Below are 21,579 nucleotides of genomic sequence, written 5' to 3' on the forward strand. Positions count from 1 at the left end.
TGGCATAATTTTGTCTTTACCTTTAGAACACTTCATCAGGCCATCTAAGATAAATTTTAGGTGTACTAAATTTTTAAATATAAAAAGGAAAAGATTTTAAGGATAATTCTCAATCTGTGAGCTATGTGAGAAAAAATTTTACTACACACATTTTAAAATGTATTTTAGAATAAAATCAAATCAAACTTGAAACCAACTGAACTTTTGTTTTTGTTCTGCGTGTTTAGGCTAAGTGTTAACTTCTATTAAATCACAGTTCCTAAAAATTTAAATGAGAAAAATAACCCAGCCTTGCATAGGCAGTGTTCTCATAAGCATTAAAAAAGAGGTCACGCAAATGATTAATGGTCATACTAGAGATGTCCTACTTCCATATTAGCCAGAAATGTGTAAATAAAAGGGTGATACCAGTTTTCTCTCATCATATTTTTAAAGTTAAAAAGTTAAGTAGCCTCCTTTGCTATTTAGCAGAAAGGAAGCAAGAAATCTCATACAGTAGTAATATATTTGAAAATTTTAAATATTTATACAGTTGTGCTAGCAATGCTTTGCTATCTGTTCTTCCTAGAGAAACAAAAGTATGATCATATAGTGGTATATGTACAGTAGTATTTATTACAGCAATCACAGCATTGTTTGAAGTACCAAAAACTTGAGACAACAATAGTGCCCAACATTAAGAAAAGTGTTTATTAACCTATTTTTATATTATGGAATGTTATGTGGCTCTGCATTATTATTATATTTGTTGAGCTAAAAGGATATTCCTATTAAATTAAGAAAGTGAGTTGCATACTAGTATGAATAGCATAACACTATCTTTAAAAAATTCTGATTTATATATAAGCTAAACATGGCATAGAAGGACTTAAACTTTAGATTCCTCAGTTGATTGAGGAGGGGTAAAGAGGTTATTAACATTTTTGCTAAAAATGGCCATATTATTTTACTTCCTCAGTAAGCATGTATATTTTTAATAAAAATAATAGATTAAAATTCTATAGTAAAATAAAGTAAAGCTAATGGTTTACAGAGTAACATGTATAGATCTTACTCTTAGTTTTTATTTTGGTACAAAAAATGAGAAAAATATTCAGCTTTTTTTTTCCCTAAATGACTAATAGTTCCAAATCTGTTTATTGAAAAATATATTTTCCCTCTATTCTGAAGTGCCACATCTATCATACACTTAATTCTACATATATTTAGGTCTATTTCAAACCCTTTATTTGTCCTGTCAATCTATATATCTTTGACAGAACCAAGATATTTTATACTATGCTGTGTAATAAATCTTACCATTGATAAAGGCTATTCCCCTGATAGTATATTTATTTTCAGAATATCCTAACTTTTCTCAACATGTAAAACTAGCTTCATGAAATGAAAAGAAGCTCTACAGAGTAATTATTGAATGCGGTGTCTGGACTATGCATGCATGTTAAGTCGCTTCTGTTATGTACAGCTCTTTGTGACCCCATGGACTATAGCCTACTAGCCTCCTCTGTCCATGGAATTCTCCAGGTAGGAATACTGGAGTGGGTTGCTATGCCCTCCTCCAGGGGATCTTCCCCACACAGGGGTCGAATCCATGTTTCTTGCAACCACAGGTGATTTCCTGCATCAGCAGGCAGGTTCTTTACGACTAGCTCCACCTAGGAAACCCTGTGTCTAGACAGTGGTAATGTATTAATTTAAATTTAGTAATGCAAATTTATGCTTATCTTACCTCATACACTTACCAGCTGGTAACATTAACTCAATTTTCTAGAATTCAGCCTTGAATTTTAATATGTAACTTCTCAGTTTTGAGACTAGCAAACGGTAAATTTACTAAGTGCTAAATTACCAATAGCTGTAATATTTTCAAAATGTACCCTCTTTTCAAATGTGCTGGTGGAAAAGAGAGATGCATATTACATTGTTTGTGCTGTGTTTAGTCGCTCAGTTGTGTCCAACTCTTTGCGACCCCATGGACTGTAGCCTGCCAGGTTTCTCTGTCCATGGGGATTCTTCAGGCAAGAATACTGGAATGGGTTGCCCATTCCCTTCTCCAGGGGATCTTCCCCACCCAGGGATTGAACCAAGGTCTCCAACATTGGAGGTACATTCTTGACCTATACAAATGGAATTTTAATCTGACTAACCATCAAATTATGTGGAAAATAAATATGAAATCCAAAAAGGTTAAATGGTTTATCCCAAATCACATAACCACTTGATAGTGTAACAGTACTTTCCTGAAATCTTCTCCAGTGTACTTTCCTTTGCATCACACTGCACTATTTATATGAAAAAAGTATGTAAAACTCACTATTAAAATATGAAGTGCTAAATAAGTAACATATTTTCTATCATGACACTTTCTAAGTACCCAGTTCTTTCAGTTCAGTCCTTCAGTTGTGTCTGACTCTTTGCGACCCTGTGAACTGCAGCACACCAGGCCTCCATGTCCATCACCAACTCCCGGAGTTCACCCAAACTCATGTCCATTGAGTCAGTGATGCCATTCAACCATCTCATCCTCTGTAGTCCCCTTCTCCTCCTGCCCTCCATCTTTCCCAGCATCAGGGTTTTTTCAAATGAGTCAGCTCTTCGAATCAGGTGGCCAAGGTATTAGAGTTTCAGCTTCAACATCAGTCCTTCCAATGAATACCCAGGACTGATCTCCTTTAGTATGGACTGGTTGGATCTCCTTGCAGTCCAAGGGACTCTCAAAAGTCTTCTTCAACACCACAGTTCAAAAACATCAATTCTTCAGCACTCAGCTTTCTTCACAGTCCAACTCTTACATCCATACATGACTACTGGAAAAACCATAGCCTTGACTAGATGGACCTTTGTTGACAAAGTAATGTCTCTGCTTTTGAATATGCTATCTAGGTTGGTCATAACTTTCATTCCAAGGAGTAAGCCTCTTTTAATTTCTTGGCTGCAATTACCACCTGCAGTGATTTTGGAGCCCAGGAAAATAAAATCAGCCACTGTTTCCACTGTTTCCCCATCTATTTGCCATGAAGTGATGGAACTGGATGCCATGATCTTCGTTTTCTGAATGTTGAGCTTTAAGCCAACTTTTTCACTCTCCTCTTTCACTTTCATCAAGAGGCTCTTCAGCTCCTTCTCACTTTCTGCCATAAGGGTGGTGTCATCTACATATCTGAGGTTATTGATATTTCTCCCAGCAGTCTTGATTCTAGCTTGTGCTTCTTATAGCCCAACGTTTCTCATGATGTACTCTGCATATAAGTTAAATAAGCAGGGTGACAATATACAGCCTTGACGAACTCCTTTTCCTATTTGGAACCAGTTTGTTGTTTCATGTCCAGTTCTAACTGTTGCTTCCTGACCTGAATACAGGTTTCTCAAGAGGCAGGTCAGGTGGTCTGGTATTCCCATCTCTTTCAGAATTTTCCACAGTTTATTGTGATCCACACAATCAAAGGCTTTGGCATAGTCAGTAAAACAGATAGATGTTTTTCTGGAACTCTCTTGCTTTTTCCATGATCCAGCGGATGTTGGCAATTTGATCTCTGGTTCCTCTGCCTTTTCTAAAACCAGCTTGAACATCTGGAAGTTCACGGTTCACGTATTGCTGAAGCCTGGCTTGGAGAATTTTGAGCATTCCTTTACTAGTGTGTGAGATGAGTGCAATTGTGCGGTAGTTTGAGCCTTCTTTGGCATTGCCTTTCTTTGGGATTGGAATGAAAACTGACCTTTTCACGTGCTGTGGCCACTGCTGAGTTTTCCAAATTTGCTGGCATATTGAGTGTAGCACTTTTACAGCATCATCTTTCAGGATTTGAAATAGCTCAACTGGAATTCCATCACTTCCACTAGCTTTGTTCATAGTGATACTTCCTAAGGCCCACTTGACTTTACATTCCAGGACATCTGGCTCTAGGTGAGTGATCACACCATCATGATTATCTGGGTCATGAAGATCCTTTTTGTACAGCTCTTCTGTGCATTCTTGCCAGCTCTTCTTAATATCTTGTGTTTCTGTTAGGTCCATACCATTTCTGTCCTTTATTGAACCCATCCTTGCATGAAATATCCCCTTGGTGTCTCTAATTTTCTTGAGGAGATCTCTAGTCTCTCCCATTCTATTGTTTCCTATTCTATTGTTTCCCATTCTATGTACTATTAAATCTTAAATAATTGCAGAATATATAATACAATAAGCTTTATCTTAAGGAAATTTGAGTTTCATCTTTAGACAACTATTTGATAAATTGAAGAATTTTAAGTAAATAATTGTAAACAAGTGAAAGTTGCTCAGTCGTGTCCAACTCTTTGCCACCCTATGGTCTATACAGCCCAAGGAATTCTCCAGGCTAGAATACTGGAGTGGGTTGTCTTTCCCTTCACCAGGGGATCTTCCCAACCCAGAAATCAAACCCAGGTATCCTGCATTGCAGGCGGATTCTTTACCAGTGAGTCACAAGGGAAGCTCAGGAATACTGAAGTGGGTAGGCTATCTCTTCTTTAGCGAATCTTCCTGACCTGGGAATTGAACCAGTGTTTTCTGCTTTGCATCTGGATTCTTTACCAACTGAGCTATCAGGGAAGCCCTAATAGTAAACAAAACTAATTATAATTTTGAAATTCATATGGGCTTAAGTTAATGCACTCTGAATGGAGACTTTCTGAAAACTGTGTTTGTATCCTCTGTGCAGATTATAGCTGACTGGTGGTTTTATGAGCAATATATAATAACAGTATATTAGACAGCAAAACACCCAGTTGATTAAGAAATCTCATTTCTGTCTGTGAAGAGCAAACCTTCATAAAATAGTCTTACTTTATTTTGTTTGGATAAAAGAAAATAGGAGTGCTAAATTGTAGTCTAGCTCTACTATCATAAGTAATAATTCTGTCTTAAGTTATTATATATATATATAACTATATATATATGACTATCATATATATATATATATATATATATATATAAAATGATGTCCAGCAATACTTTCTGAGTTTTTTTTTTTTAATATTGTTTAAGGTAAGATTATTTGGAGTGAGGTAGTTTGATCTCTTTCTTACCTTTTGGTTTTTTTCTTAATTTTGCCATTACTTATACTTGTTATTGTAAATATAAACTTATTTTTAAAACTTGGCCAATCATTTGATTGACTTGTGTTTTTTTGCCCTTCTTAATAACAAATGATTTTTAAAGAACAAAGAAACAACAGAATTTCCAGTTTTCTCCTTGTAGCCAAATATTAATTACCAGTATATTTAAGTTATATCAAAGATGAAATAATTCTCAATAGTTTACTGAGTAGACAGTAGCACATGTGATATAGCTTTGTTTTTAGTATAACATCTTTCAGAAGAGGGAGATATATGAAGTGCATTAATATATCCAGATACTAATTTTCTATTTCTGATGTTGGGCAACAAATGCCCTTTAAGTATAGAATTTGTGTTATATTTTTGTTCCAGTAAGAAGAATCAGATTTAATCTATATTTCTGGCTACCTTTAAAAGGATTTACAGTTTAGTTGGGTTGTAAAGAAAAACAATCTCAGTGAAAGATGAAATTTGTAATATCAGATTAGAGAAAAATCTTTTAACATTTTATATAGTATACGAATAGGTGATTCTATCAATATTTATTTTACTTCTCCTTCAATAATTTCTCAAATTAACTTTTTTTTGCTTGCAAGTTATGCAGTATTTATAAATGATAACTTCTAGATTTCTACTTTTGCGTATTTTTCTTAGCTTTAATGATCATTCTAACATTATGATCTTGACTCTACCATATATGTTTCTATATTGGCATAGAAGTTTCTATGTAGAAAGGCATTCTATCTCCTTGAAGACATTATACCATGAATTATGGTAACTTATAAGAGGGGGCTTCCCAGGTGGTGCTACTGGTAAAGAATGTGTCTACCAGTGTAGGAGATGCAAGAGAAGTGGATTCAACCTCTGGGTTGGGAGGATCCCCTAGAGTAGGAAGTGGCAACCACTCCAATATTCTGGCCTGGAAAATTTCATGGACTGTGGAGCCTGGTGGGCTACAGTCCATGGGATTGCAAAGAGTTGGACACGACTGAGCAACTTTCAATTCACCTGTCGACTGTGTGATTTTAGGAAAATCACCTATCTTCTCTGAGCATCACTTTTCATTTCATTTTCGGTATATGTGAACTCTAGCACTCTAAATGAAATAACCTTGTATTCGGTTGTTTATTTCTGTGTTTCATCATATCTAAGAATAAAAAATTATACTTCTGTAAATTTCTTAGAAAATCTATTGCAAATTTCATTATTTTCTGTGGATAAAATGGGCATTTTATTATTCACAACAGATATTCACATTACTTACTTTAAATTGGCAATACAAAATTATGAAGTTGTCGTTATTATTCTTTCACTAAGTCGTGTTGGACTCTTTGCGACCCCATGGACTGTAGCACTCCAGGCTCCTCTGCCTTCCACTGTCTCCTGAAGTTCACTCAAATTCATGCCCTTTGAGTTGGTGATGCTAATGATTTGAATTTTATATAAATTTTTATTTTTGATATTAAAAGATAAATGCTAATCAATTAAGTTTCTAGTAGTAATTCTACTGGAGATTAGATATGGTCTCTGAACTTCAGAAATTATTAAAAGCTAATAGAAGACACTGGAGAAGGCAATGGCACCCCACTCCAGTACTCTTGCCTGGGAAATCCCATGCTCGGAGGAGCCTGGTAGGCTGCAGTCTGTGGGGTCCCTAAGAATCAGACACGACCGAGCGACTTCACTTTCACTTTTCACTTTCATTAATTGGAGAAGGAAATGGTAACCCACTCCACTGTTCTTGCCTGGAGAATCCCAGGGATGGGGGAGCCTGGTAGGCTGCAGTCTATGGGGTCGCACAGAGTTGGACACGACTGAAGCGACTTAGCAGCAGCAGCAGCAGAAGACACATCAGAAAAATATACAGTTATCATAAATTTATATTAACAAATACAATGACCAAAAAAGTGTAGTACAAAGAGATGATATTGTGGCATTATGTTTTTTTTTAATTTTATTTTATTTTTAAACTTTACATAACTGTATTAGTTTTGCCAAATATCAAAATGAATCCGCCACAGGTATACGGCATTATGTTTTTAGTTGGAAAATGGTGAAAAATGTAGTTTTTTAAAGGAAATGTTATTTGAGCAATGGTATACGGTATGAACAGGATGGATATTGGTATGGATGAAAATTGTATTCCGTTTAACCAGAACAATCTACAGGCAAAAGCACTGCTTCTTCATGCATATCTAGTGCTTACCAAAGGGCCTCTCACAGAGTAGCTGCTCATAAATACTTGATGATTGGTGAATTGAGTACATGCACACATGCACACTAAGTTATATTAATTAACTCAGGGAAAATTATACATTCTCAAGTCAATTAAACAGAGATAGGTGGGTACGGTGCAGAAAATTGGAGAACTAGAAATGAGATCTTTGCATTTCTACAATGTACATAAATTATTATGCCTTTACTTGCATGTTTCTCTGCCATTTCTTTTTCATGACTTAGTAGATTGTGGTAGTTTTTCTTTCTGTACTTTTTGCTTTTATTTGCCGTCTTTCTTAATTTACTTCCTAACATGAGTTTTCTTTAATAAATGTTAAAATCTTAAACTGTTAGAATTAACATTTTAAGAAACTTCTTAGGAGAAAAAGCCTAGGGGATGGGGTGGGGACTTAAATTTATTAAATCTATCCTGTGCTTCATAATGTACTAGGCATCTTATCTGTGTCAAGCATTTTAAAAATATTTAACATAAATATGACTAATTAAGAAGGAATTTTGATCTGTATTTTTAAGTGATAAAACCTGTGCTAAGAGATAATACATTTTCCTCCAGTCATATGGTTTAAATATGATTCAAATTCAGGAGTGTATGGCTCTGAAGCCTGTGAGTGTGTGTGTGTGTGTGTGTGTGTACTTGAGTATGTGTTTTCTAGTTTACCATCTTAAGGTCAGATAAAAACTTTATTTTATACAAGAATTAAAAAAAAAATTTTCCTTAAGTGAGACCAAAATAAATTCATAGTTCTGGTCTACTCTTGTAAAAATCTTATAAAATTTAGTGTATGTGTTACAATGAAGGATTTTCAGAAAAAAGGCAGCCAAATCTATTCTTCCATCCTCATTTGTCTTCACAAGAATGTGAGTAATATGAGGGCAGGAGGTTTCGTGTATTCTGTTCATAATTTATTCCCACCTCTCCTTTACCAAATACTTGAAGATCCATCGATTGTTTATTGAGGGATGGTGACTGGCAGAGACGTCCTTTTCCCTATTCTTTTTGTATGTACTACTAGATATTTTTCTATTCAACTAATGTACATCATTACATTCACCATTATATAGCTCCATCCAGAAATACAAGCAATGTTAATTCACCCTTCTCACACATGCAAACTTACTGAAGTTTAGCCCAAGTATTTTTTAAATGCAACAGATTGGAGTTTATCTTGGAAGGGTGCTTCCATCTGTGAAAACACTCATTGGAAGAAGGAAGAACACTTTAAAATAAATCCACCAGCTGTATTGATAATGGTGTAGTGACATGAAGGCCTGAATATGATAGAACTATTTGTTAAAATAGTTATACCATATGAGAGAATAGCTAGCTTGTGGGTTTTTTGTGTTTCTTGATACTGACTTTAAAAATCATTAAATTGTAGAGGGATGACACTAATGAGGTTTCAAGCTATAATTTTAAAATAAAAAAGAATAAAACTTAAAGTTTTCTTAAAATTAACTCACATAAATGGCACATTGGGTACCTTAAATTCTGCTTTAAAAATCTCAGTGAGTAATAGAAAATTCAGCACCAGCAAGATCCTGGGTAAGCTAATGGACTGGACAGCATTCAAGGCCTATTCTTTTGTGTTGCTATAAAAGCAGCAAATATATCAAGCATCATTTTATCTCTAGATTTTTGTTAAAGAAGGGTAAAAACTGTCATCCAATATGTATAAAATAAATCTGTGCACAAAAGATCAGATATTTATTTTTTATCCCCCCTCTTATAGACTTCCTTGTACATTTTTTTTTTCTTTCACACAATAGAAGACTAATATACGTGTGACTGATTGAATAACATGAAGAAACTAGTGAAGTGGTTGTGTATTTTCAAGGAGACTGCTGGGGTGTCTTTAAAGTACCCTTCTAAATTTAAATTTTATAGCCTTTGCTATTAGAAAGGTTTAAGAGCTCACGGACTAGGAGTCAGATCTCTTATTTAGAAGGAGGGCTCAAGAAATCTTCCCACTTACTATGAGAGAAATAATTGATATTGATCGTGAAGTTCTTGATGGGAAGAGTTGAGGAAGTGTTCTCTTTCTAATATGTTCCTGAATGTCTTTGACTCTAAATAGCCAGATCTCTATACACAGAGTTATCTGCCATTTCTTCAAAGTTATTTGTAAGAGGTGAATTGCAAAGATGACTTCTGAATTATTGCTTAATGTTGTTTCAGCCCATTTTCAAAACCATGTTTCTATGTTCTGTGATATATGCCAATACTTTCTTTTTTTAGGTTTAACTGTGTCTTCTTCACATTCCCAGTATTTCCGCTCCCTTTTTGAGAATTTCCACATAATCTATACATAAGTTTTCCCAGCTAGTCCCTTAGTACTGGCACCCTTCTATGAATATTAAAAAACTTCAATTAAATACCAAATTCTTACACTGGCAGTGAAGGTTCTCCATAATATAGTTCAAGCATATTTTCCAAATATATCTCCTAATCATTTCCTGAGTGAATAAACTCTTAGCCAAACTGCCAAGTCATCACACCAAATTTTGATTATTTACTCATTTCAGTCCACAACAACTTGTATGTCCTTCCCTCTCATCTCTTATTTCTGTCAACTCGAGTCATTTGAATGCCACCAATTTTAAAACTAAGCCTACACCTTAGCCTGAAATGACCTCTTATACTGATAGCAAAGCAATTTGATTTCAGAGAGTGAATATTTGCCTTAAAAAAATTGTATTGGTGATTTTTTATTTAAGAAATGTTCAATAATACTTATTACTTTTTAAGAATTTTATAGCCTCCTACAGGAATACTCCCAAGCTCATTCTGTGAGGCTACTATCACTCTGATACCAAAACCAAAGATATCACACAAAAAAAGTTAGACCAATATCACTGATGAACATAGACACAAAATATCCTCAACAGAATGCTAACAAAAAGAATTCAGCAACATGTTTAAAGGATCATACACCATAATCAAGTAGGATTTATCCCAGAGGTGCAAGAAATTTTCATTCTACACAAATCAATGTGATACATTGTATTAACAAACTGAAGAATAAAAACCATGATTGCCTAAATCAATGCAGAAGAAGCTTTTGACAAAAGTCAACATCCAATTATAACTTAAACTCTCCAGAAATTGCACATAGAGGGAACTTACCTCAACAAAATAAAAGCCATCTATGATAACGCCATAGCAAACAGCATTCTCAATGGTGAAAAACTGAAAGCATTTCCTGTAAGATCAGGAACAAGGGAAGGATTTCCGCTCTCACCTCTTTTATTCAACATAGTTTTGGAAGTCCTAGCCATGACAGTCATAGAAGAGAAATAATTGAAAGAATGCAAAGTAAAAAATAGATAAAACTGTCACTGTTTGTAAATAATAGAATGATACTATATGTAGAAAACTCTAAACCCTAAAGATGCTACCAGAAAACTACTAGAGCTGATCAATGAATTTAGTAATGTTGCCGTACACAAAATTAATATACAGAAATCTCTTGCTTTTCTATACACTAACCACAAAAGATCAGAAAGAAATTAAGGAAATAGTACAATTTGTCACTGCAACAAAAAGAATATCTAGTAATAAGCCTACCTAAAGAGTCAAAAGACATTAACTCAGAAACTGTAAGATATTGACAAGAAAAATCAAGGACTGCACAAACAGGTGGAGAGATATACCATGTTCTTGGATTGGAAGAATCAATATTGTGAAAATGACTCTACTACCCAAAGCAATCTACAGATTCAGTGCAGTCCCTATCAAATTACAAAGGGTATTTATCACAGAATTAGAGCAAAAAAAAAAAAAATACAATTTGTGTGGAAATACAAAAGACCTCAGGTAGCCAAAACAGTCTTAAGAGAGAAAAACAAAGCTGGAAGAATCAAGCTCCCTGACTTCAGAGTATAAACTACTGTGTCAGTTGCTCAGTTGTGTCTGACTCTCTGCACTCCATGGACTGCAGCCTGCCAGGCTCCTCCGTGCTTGGGATTTCTAGGCAAGAATACTGGAATGGGTTGTCATTTCCTCAGAGGATCTTGTCTAGCCAGGGATCGAACCTATGCCTCTGTGTTTCTTGCATTGTCAGTCAGATTCTTTACTGCTGCACCACTTGGGAAGTCCATAGACTGAACTACAAAACTATAGTAATCAAGACAGTATGGTACTGGCACAAAAATAGAAATATAGATCAATGGGTCAGGACAGAAAGCCCAAAGAGAAATCCATGTGCCTATGGTCACCTAGGAGGAGACAAGAATATATAATGGAGAAAAGACTTTTTTTTTAATAAGTGGTGCTAGGAAAACTGAACAGCTGCATGTGAAAGAATGAAACTAAAACCCTCTATAATACCATACACAAAAATAAACTCAAAATGGACTAAAAACTTAAATGTAAGGCTGGGCACTATAAAACTCTTAGAGGAAACCATAGGCAGAATGCTCTTTGACATGAATCACGGCAAGATCTTTTGTAACCTACCTGCTAGAATAATGAAAATATAAACAAAAATAAACAAATGAGACCTAATATAACTTAAAAGCTTTTGCACAGCAAAGGAAACCATAAATTAAATGAAAAGACAGCCCTCAGAATGGGAGCAAATATTTGCAAATGAAGCAACTGACAAGGGATTAATCCCCCAAATATACAAACAGCTTATGCAACTCAATATAAAAAACAAAGACAAATAACCCAATCAAAAAAAATGGATGGAATACCTAAATAGACATTCTCCAAAAAGACAGACAGATGGACAACAAACAGATGACAAAGTGTTCAACATTGCTAATTATTAGAGAAATGCAAAACAGAACTACAATGATGTATCACCTAACACAGGTCAGAATGACCATCATCAAAAAATATACCAATAACAAATGCTGGCGAGCATGTGGATAAAAGGGAACTATTTTGCACTTTTGGTGGGAATGTAAATTGATACAGCCACTATGGAGAACAGTATGGAGGTTTCTTAAAAAAACTAAAAATACAATTACCATATGCCCCAGCAGTCCCCCTCCTGGGTAACTCCTAGATAAAACCATAATTACAAAAGATACATGTACCCCAATGTTCATTACAGCACCATTTGCAATAGCCAGGACATGGAAGCAACCTAGATGTCCACTGACAGATGAACAGATTAAGAAGATGTGGTACCTATATACACTGGAATATTACTGAGCCATAAAGAGGAACACAGTTGTGCAATTTGCAGAGATGTGAATGGACATAGAGACTGGTACAGATTGAAGTAAATCAGAATGAAAAAACAAAGATCATATAATATCACATATATGAAATCTAGAAAAATGATACAGATTAACTTATTAGCAAAGCAGACATAGAAACATAGAAATAGAGAACTGACGTATGGATATCCCGGAAGGAAAGAGGGGTGGGATAGATTGGGAGATTGAGTTGATCTATATCTATATCTATATCTATCTATCTATCTATCTATATATATATATATATATAAAATGTATAAAATAGATAGCTAATGAGAACATACTATATAACACAAAGAACCTTACTCAGTACTCTATGGTGACCTAAATGGGAAGGAAATCCCAAAAAGAGAGGATATGTGTATATGTATAACTGATTTACTTTGCTATACAGCAGAAACTAACACAATATTGTAAGGCAACTATATTCCAATAAAAATTAACTATAGCATCCTATAATTTTATTTTGGTATAAGGGTTACACTTGAAGCTGTGAGATTGTTGATGAGTTACTAGGCAGTTTTATTGTCAGTGATAGGCTGTGATAGATCAGGTCCTAGTAGTTTGACAGCTGTGGCAAATGGTGAGCCATAAGTTTAATTTAAAATGTTTTGTTTCATTATATTTTATTTGTTATGACATATATATATATTTTTCTCTCCTTCTGTCATTATTTTTTGTGTTTAAAATGAATTTGGGACTCTTAAAATAATCAACATCCTTGTGGAAAAATCCTTCATTGTTTAATTAGATTATGTTCTTTCTACATTTTTTTTTCCTCAAATATCCCGACACGTTATCTGCAATTGACATTTTTCGCCATGACACTATTTTTATATTATAAAAACTTCTAATTATGCAATAGGATATTTTACTCATTGAGTCAGTCAATACATATTTGTTAATCAATCATGTCAAATGTTCCTGAGGTGACAAGTAAGATGAAGAAAGAATACTTAAAAAGACTTTGAGATTTTTCTCTAGCAGTGATTTAACTGCTGGTTAAGGTTAAGGTTTAGGTGCTGAGTTAGAGGATCAGTGGGTTTAAGTACGAACTAAGGAAGTTTGCTTAGGAATAGAAGATTAATTTTAAGTTACTAACTGGTATGCACAGTTTTATGTTTGCCATTATTAGGTAAAATTATCCAAAACCATAACTAAGACAATGAAATAAGTCTGTATCTGTTTGCTGCTATACTAAAGCATTTTGTAAGTAAATACAAGGTGATCTCTAGGTATTATTTAACTTTTAGGAAAATAAATATGAACATATTAATTAAAATATTAAACTGTAAATTTATATCTTTTAGATTTGTGTACAGTAGAGATGCAATTTATCCTTTTTTAGTAGAAAAAAATTCCAAAAATTTTATTTTATTCCCTTCCAGGATACTGATGGCTCAATTGATAAAGAGTCTGCCTGCAATGCAGGAGACATCCTGCAATATAGGAGACCCAGGTTCGATCCCTGGGTCAGGGAAATCCCCTGGAGAAGGAAAAAGCAACCCCCTCCAGTATTCTTGCATTGGAAATTCCATGGACAGAGGAGCCTGGCAGGCTACAGTCCATGGAGTTGCAAGAGTAGGAAATGACTTAAAGACTAAACCACAGGATATTGTCCAGTTTTGCATCTAATTTAGCAATCTTATTCAAATATCCCTTTGCTAAAGTTTTTAATTTTCTACAAGAATTATTTTTATTGCCTTCCACAGTGCCTATATAATTTCCAGTCCTGTATGTATACTTTTTAAAAATATAACAGCTTTTTTGAGATATAACTCATTTTCCATACAATTTGCCAATATACAGTGCATAGTTCAGTGATGGCACATATATTTGCAGTTACACTCATTACTGCAATCAAATTGAGCATATTTTTATCATCCCCAAATCAAATCGTATACCTATTAGCAGCTGTTTTCCATTTCTTCTCAGAGCCCCAGTCATAGACCATTATCAATCTGTCTTCTGTCTCTTTATTTTTGCCTATCCTAGATATTTTCTATAAACAAAAACACAGAATATGTAGTCTTTCGTGAGTAACTTCTTTCACTTAGCATAGTATTTTTAAGGTTCAGCCATGTTGTAGGGTTTATCATTACTTCAGTACTTTTATTGCCAAATAAGATAATAACATAGATTATATGGATATAAGTTTTTTAGCCTTACATCAGTTGATGGATAATGGAGTTGTTTTTTTGTTTTAGCCTTAGAAACAACACTGCTATGAGCATTAGTGTACAAAGTTTTGCATAGATAAAATTTGTAAATGTTCTTGAGTGCACACCAAAGAGGGAAATTCCTGAATCGCATGGTAACTTCACTCTTAAAACTGAAGAGCTGCCAAACTAATTTTCAAAGCAGCTACATCATTTTCCAGTCCCATCAGTAGTAGATGAGGGTTCCAATTTCTTCACATCCTTGCCAACAGCTTTTACTGTATGTCTTCTTTTTTTTTTTTTTTTTTTGAGAGCAAAAACAAAGATCTTTTATTTTTATTGAAGGTCACTGAATCACTGTGTGTGCGTGTGTGTATACAAATATGACACCAGCAGAGAAAACTCGGTAAGGGAAAAAAATAGAAAATTGAACAAAATATGTAAGTACTTTACAAAAATAAAATGTAAATAGCCCATAAGCATATGATAAAAAGATAAATATTATTTCACATCCATCAAATTGGCAAAACTTAAATAGTCTAATGACACTAAGTGTTAACAAAGATGAGGAGCAAGAAGAATTCCCATATACTCTGGTTTTGAGTGTTATAAATATGAAGGGGTGCATGCTTTGCAACACAGCAATTCTACTCCTAGGTACATCCCAGAAAAACACTGGTGAAATCCCTACCAGGATTATTTGTAATGGGGGAAAAAAGAAACGAAATGTCATTTATAGAATAAACTGTGGCATTTTCAAACTTTAAAATATCATAGAGTTGTGGGAATGAACAAACTAGTTATCCAAAATCAACATGCATGGGGGAAGCTATAGAGAAATACATGCAACATACTATAAGTATGTATTGCAGAAAATTGAAAACAAGCAAAACAATAACTCATTGTTTAGGACCCAAACATAGGTCTACAGTTTCGTGGAAATAAGAAACAACAAATTCAAAAGAATAGATGGTTCTGCAGGAAGAAGGTAGTGTTTTAATTTTCAAGGTATTCAATAAAAATATGGGCCTTGGTTTTTGTATGTCTCACATATTTTATAATAAAAATTTAGGACCTTGTCTTCATAAACTGGTAACCATATTCCCTTAATAGATAACTGATAGCAAGTGACTGCAAACAAAAGTGATATTCAAGTCATATCATTCTAAAGTTTACTAAAAATCACTAGAATTAGTGCTATGACTCAAAAGGAGCCATGCAAGTACACTGAATAATCTTCTGCTTTCTAAATCAGTGGTCTCCAAAGTGGGGTACACTGGGCTCAAGAATAAAATATTCAAACATATTTACTTGTAAAAATCCCTCTGATTTCTAGCTCTTGTCCATTATATAATATACATAATCTTGTTTTTCTTCAGTTGCTAAATCGTGTCCGACTCTTTACAATCCCACAGACTATACTCATGGACTGCAGCATGACTGATTCCTCTGTCCTCCACTATCTCCTGAAATTTGCTGGAAATTCATGTCCATTGAATTGGTGACACTATCTAACTATCTCATTCTCTGCTGTCCCCTTCTCCATTTGCCTTCAATCTTTCCCAGCATCAGGGACTTTTCCTGATGAGTCAACAGGCAACTATTCGTATTAGGTAGCCAAAGTATTGAAGCTTCAGTTTCAGCATCAGTCCTTCCAATGAATACTCACAGTTAATTTCCTTCAGTCTCTTTGTAGTCCAGGGGACTCACAAGTGTCTTCTCCAGCATCACAATTCAAAAGCATCAATTTTTTGGCCCTCAGCCTTCCTCATGGTCCAACTCTCATATTGAAAGTGATTACTGGAAAAACCGTAGCTTTAACTATGTCTTCTTGATTATAGCCATCCAAGTATGTGAGAAATATGTCTTTGTCATTTTGACTTGCATTTCTCTGATAATGCTGAGCATCATTTCTTATGCTTGTTGATCATTTGTATATTTTTGAAAGACTATTTATACTAATATTTTGCTCACTTTAATTGGGTATTTATTTTTTATAAGTTTTTAAATTTGTTTTTTATTAGTGAGTTGTAGATATTCTTTATATATTCACGTTGGAGATTTCTTAACTGGTTTCCTCCTGGGTTGTCTTAACTTTTCTGATGGTATTCTTATAATTTTGATGAAATCCAGTTTATCTTTTTTTGCTGTTGCTTGTGCTTTGTTGTCTTATATAAAAACCATTGCATACCTAGTCATGAAGATTTATTCCTATGTTGTCTTCTAAGAGTTTTATAGGTTTAGCTCTAAAATTTAGATCTATGATCTATTTTTCAGTTCAGTTCAGTTCAGTTATTTGGTAGTGTCTGACTCTTTGTGATCCCATTGACTGCAGCACACCAGGCTTCCCTATCCATCATCAGTTCCTGGAGCCTGCTCAAACTCATGTCCATTGAGTCAGTGATGCCATCCAACCATCTCATCTTCTGTCATCCCCTTCTCCTCTTGCCTCAATGTTTCCCAGCGTCAGGGTCTTTTCCAATGAGTCAGTTCCCATCAGGTGGCCAAAGCATTGGTGTTTTAGCTTCAGAATCAGTCATTCCAATGAATTCAGGACTGATTTCCTTTAGGATTGACTGGTTTGATCTATTTGATCTATTTTTAATTAACTTTTATGTATGGTATGAGGTGGAGATTCAGCTTCATTCCTTTGTATGTGAAATTTGGCGATTACTGCATCACTTGTTGAAGAGAATGTTATTTACCTCCGGAATTCTTGGAATCCTTTTAAAAATCAATTGAACATAAATATAAAGGTCTTACTGGATTCTCAATTCATTCCATTGAGGTATATTTTTATCATTTTGCCATTACCACTTTATCTTGATTACGATAATTGTGTGGTAAGTTATGAAATCAGAAAAATGTGATTCTTCTAAATCTGTTCTTATTTTTCAAGGTTCTTTTGGCTATTCTGATTCCCTTGGATATTCATATGAATTTTAGGGTCAACATGACCATTTTAGCAAAGTACAAGTCAGCTAGGGTGTTTAGAGGGATTGCTTTGAGTGTATTACTATCCTGACAAGAAACTTTCCAATTTATTATCATGCATCTATTTTCTATTTTTAAGTCTTATTTTTTTTCATCAGTGTTTTGTTGTCTACAGAATATATGTTTTACACTTTTTTAGTTAATATAATTCTAAGTATTTTTGATGCTCTTCTAAATGTAAACATTTTCTTGATTTTATTTTTGGTTTGTTCATTGCTAATATATAGAAATACCAATTAATTTTTATGTATTTATGTTATATATTTATGGTTGCTGTGTTTCTTGTGTGTGTGTTGGAAGTGTTAGTTGCTGAGTTGTGTCCAACTCTTTGCAACCCCATGGACTGTAGCCTGCCGAACTCCTCTGTTCATGGAATTCTCCAGGCAAGAATACTGGAGTGGGTTGCCATTCCTTCCTCCAGGGGATCTTCCTGACCCAGGGATCAAACCCAGGTCTCCCTACTCTAGGCAGCCTTTTACCATCTGAGGCACCAAGGAAGCTTGTTAGTATTCTCCAGAGAAGCAGAATATATCACATATAGATAAATAGATATACATATAAAATCAGTGTATATATCATTAATGTCCCAGCTCAACCACAAGAGACAAGTTTATCCTTTCTCCACCATTTTTATGCTATTCAGGTCCTCAATGGATTGTATGTTACCTATCCACACTGGGGAGAGCAATCAACTTATCTGAATCCACCAATTCAAACTAATTTCATATAGAAATGCCTTCATATCCACACCTCAAAGTAATGCTCAATCTAAGCATCCCAAGGCACCAATGGATTCATAAAATTAAAGATAACAGTGCTAATAATTTTTAAATTAAATTTATTAGGATTTTCTATGTGAAAGATTATTTTATCATTTGTTGTTGTTGATTCGCTCAGTCATGTCTGACTCTTTGTGACTGTATGGACTACAGCATGCCAGGCTTTGCTGTCCTTCACCATCTCCCAGAGCCTGGTCAAACTCATGTCCATTGAGTCAGTGATGCCACCCAACCTTCTCATCCTCTGTCGTCCTCTTGTCCTCCTGCCTTCAATCTTTCCCAGCATCAGGGTCTTTTCCAATGAGTCGGTTCTTTGCATTGCATTAAGTGGTGAAAATATTGAAGCTTCAGCTTCAGCATCAATCCTTCTAATGAATATTTAGGATTGATTTCTGTTAGGATTGATTGGTTTGATCTCCTTGCAGTCCAAGGGACTCTCAGGAGTCTTCTCCAACACCACAGTTCAAAATCATCAATTCTTCAGTGTTCAACCTTCTTTATGGTCCAACCTCACATCCATACATGGCTACTGGAAAAACCATAGCTTTGGCTAGATGGACCTCTGTTGGCAAAGTAATGTCTCTGCTTCTTAATACATTGTCTACGTCAGTCATAGCTTTTCTTCCAAGGAGCAAGTGTGTTTTAATTTCATGGCTGCAGTCACCATCTACAGTGATTTTAGATCCCAAGAAAATAAAGTCTGTCATTGTTTCCATTGTTTCCCCATCTAATTGTCATGAAGTGATGGGACTAGGTGCCATAATCTTTGTTTTTTGAATGTTGAGTTTTAAGGCAGCTTTTTCGCTCTCCTCTTTCACTTTCATCAAGAGGCTCTTTAGTTCCTCTTCACTTTTTGCCATAAGGGTGATGTCATCTGTATATCTGAGGTTATTGATATTTCTTCCAGCAATCTTGATCCCAACTTATGCTTCATCCAGCCTGGCATTTTGCATTTTGCATTCATCATAAGTGGAAATAATTTTACTTCTTCCTTTGCAATCTGAATAGCACTTACTTCTCTTGCTTGTCAAATTATCTGGTAAGATTTTCTGTACTGTGCTAATTAGAAACACATCTTTTGTTCATGATCTTTGAGAGGAAGCATTCAGTTTTCAGCATAAAATAAGATGTTAGCTGTTGGATTTACATAGAGGTCCTTTATCAGAGAATAAGTTGATTTGTGTTTGTGGTTTGTTGTAAGTTTTTACCATAAGTTTTGTTGGAGTTTGTCAAATGCTTTGCTGTATCTTTTGAGATGATTGTGTGATTTTTATTCTTTGTTCTATTGATACAGTGTATTTGGCATAATAAACCAATCTTGCATTTCTGTGTTAAATTAGATATGTGTACTTTGGAGGTATTTATTAAGAATTGATATACATATTTGAATATTTTATAGAATTCATCATTTAAACCAAATCATCTTCAAATGCTTTTTTAGTCAACTTTGCTATTTAATGAGTTTTTATTTATTAATATATGATATAATATCTTTGGCTTATTTTTTGTATATGCTCTTTCTATATGTTTAAGAGAGTCCAATGTTAATTTTTGAAAATTAGACTTTGTCAGTTAAATGCTTTATTATTGGTCCTTATTAGTGATACTAACATACCATCACAAAGATATTGGTAAATGTGACCAAATTTAGAGAAAGAAGCAGATCTTAATCTTTTGAATTAAGAGTAAAAGACATGCCTCATAATTTTAAAATGGACTGATGAAAGATCAAAACTAAAGAAATGATATAAACAAAAATCATCTGATGAAGTATAAAGAATAATCTAATGGGCTTGCTGTCTACCTTCCTAATTATAATGAAAAGAGCTTTATGTTTCTTTTACAGTGTGGTATGTGCTGTAACTGAATAATAATATCATAACTAAATTTTATAATCTATTGAGTAATGAACAGTAGACTTTCATATGAAAGTATACCTTAGTACTTAAGAGTATATAGCCACAATATAGCTTTGGATTCTGACTCTGCCACGTATATACTATATGATCCCTTGGCAAATTATTTACCCTTTATACTTCACTTTCCTTATTTATAACTTGAATCTCATAACACATTTCTACTAGCTGTGTATTGAAGAGTCATTTACATGTGTTAGATGTGACTGTTGGTTGCTAAGTAGACACTGAATAAGAGAAATATTGTTAATCCACCATGGATGCTGTTAAACCATGCATTTAGATCTATTTTTAAATGTTTCATTCAGTTATTCAATATCAGTTTGATTCTTTTTAAAATAATTATAATACTATGATTGTATTTTTATTGTTTCATGTATTTTGTGTGTCTTTTTGCCTGAATTTTTATTAAAATTAAATTAAAGGTTTTATCTGCTAGCATTATTTTCTGTATCACCTGTGGGTCTGCTTCATTAATTTACTTTTTATCTGGTTATCACAGATTTATTCTATTTTTTTCTCATGCCTAGAAATTTTTTCTTGAGTGCTAGATATATTAAATAAGATGATTGATGTTAAAAACTTAGATAAAGACCTGGTAAAGTGTCAAAAATGTAGTACAGAGTCAATAAATAGTAAAGATTATTGCTGTTCTTCATTATCCTCAATATTTTATCTAGGAATTTGTATTTATGATTGAAGTTAGTCGTGGAAATAATGTATGTTTTCAAAGACTTTCAAATGTACTTTAAGTAAAAGCTGAAAGAAAAAAATGCATCTGTTTCACATTGTTAAGTACATTCTTCCTTATCTTCTTTTAAAATGTATTTTAGAGTATTTTTATATGGGAAAATGGACAAAGAATTTTATTCCAGTTTCACCTATTAACATATAACATTGTATAGCACATTTGTTACAACTAATGAAACATTATTAATGTGTTATTGGTGGTGGTTTAGTGGCTAAGTCATGTCCTACTCTTGTGATCCCATGGTCTGTAGCCTGCCAAGCTCCTCTGTCCATAGGATTTTTCAGGCAAGAATATTGGAGTGGGTTGACATTTCCTTCTCTAGGGGATCTTCCCAACCCAGGAGTCGAACCCAGGTCTCCTGCATTGCAGGCAGATTCTTGACCGACTGAGCTCTGAGGGAAGCCCAATATGTTATTATTATTAACTGAGGTTTATATTTTCTTCAGATTTCCTTCGTT

General features: G+C 34.2%; 1 protein-coding gene across 1 annotated transcript in view; it reads left to right on the top strand.

The window, feature by feature from the left end:
• The window catches only part of DPYD (dihydropyrimidine dehydrogenase), a 957,062-nt gene that overhangs the window by 209,191 nt on the left and 726,292 nt on the right, over positions 1 to 21,579 (top strand). The window lies entirely within an intron of this gene.

The sequence above is a fragment of the Bubalus kerabau genome, chromosome 6 (assembly GCF_029407905.1).
Source record: "Bubalus kerabau isolate K-KA32 ecotype Philippines breed swamp buffalo chromosome 6, PCC_UOA_SB_1v2, whole genome shotgun sequence".
NCBI lineage: Eukaryota > Metazoa > Chordata > Mammalia > Artiodactyla > Bovidae > Bubalus > Bubalus kerabau.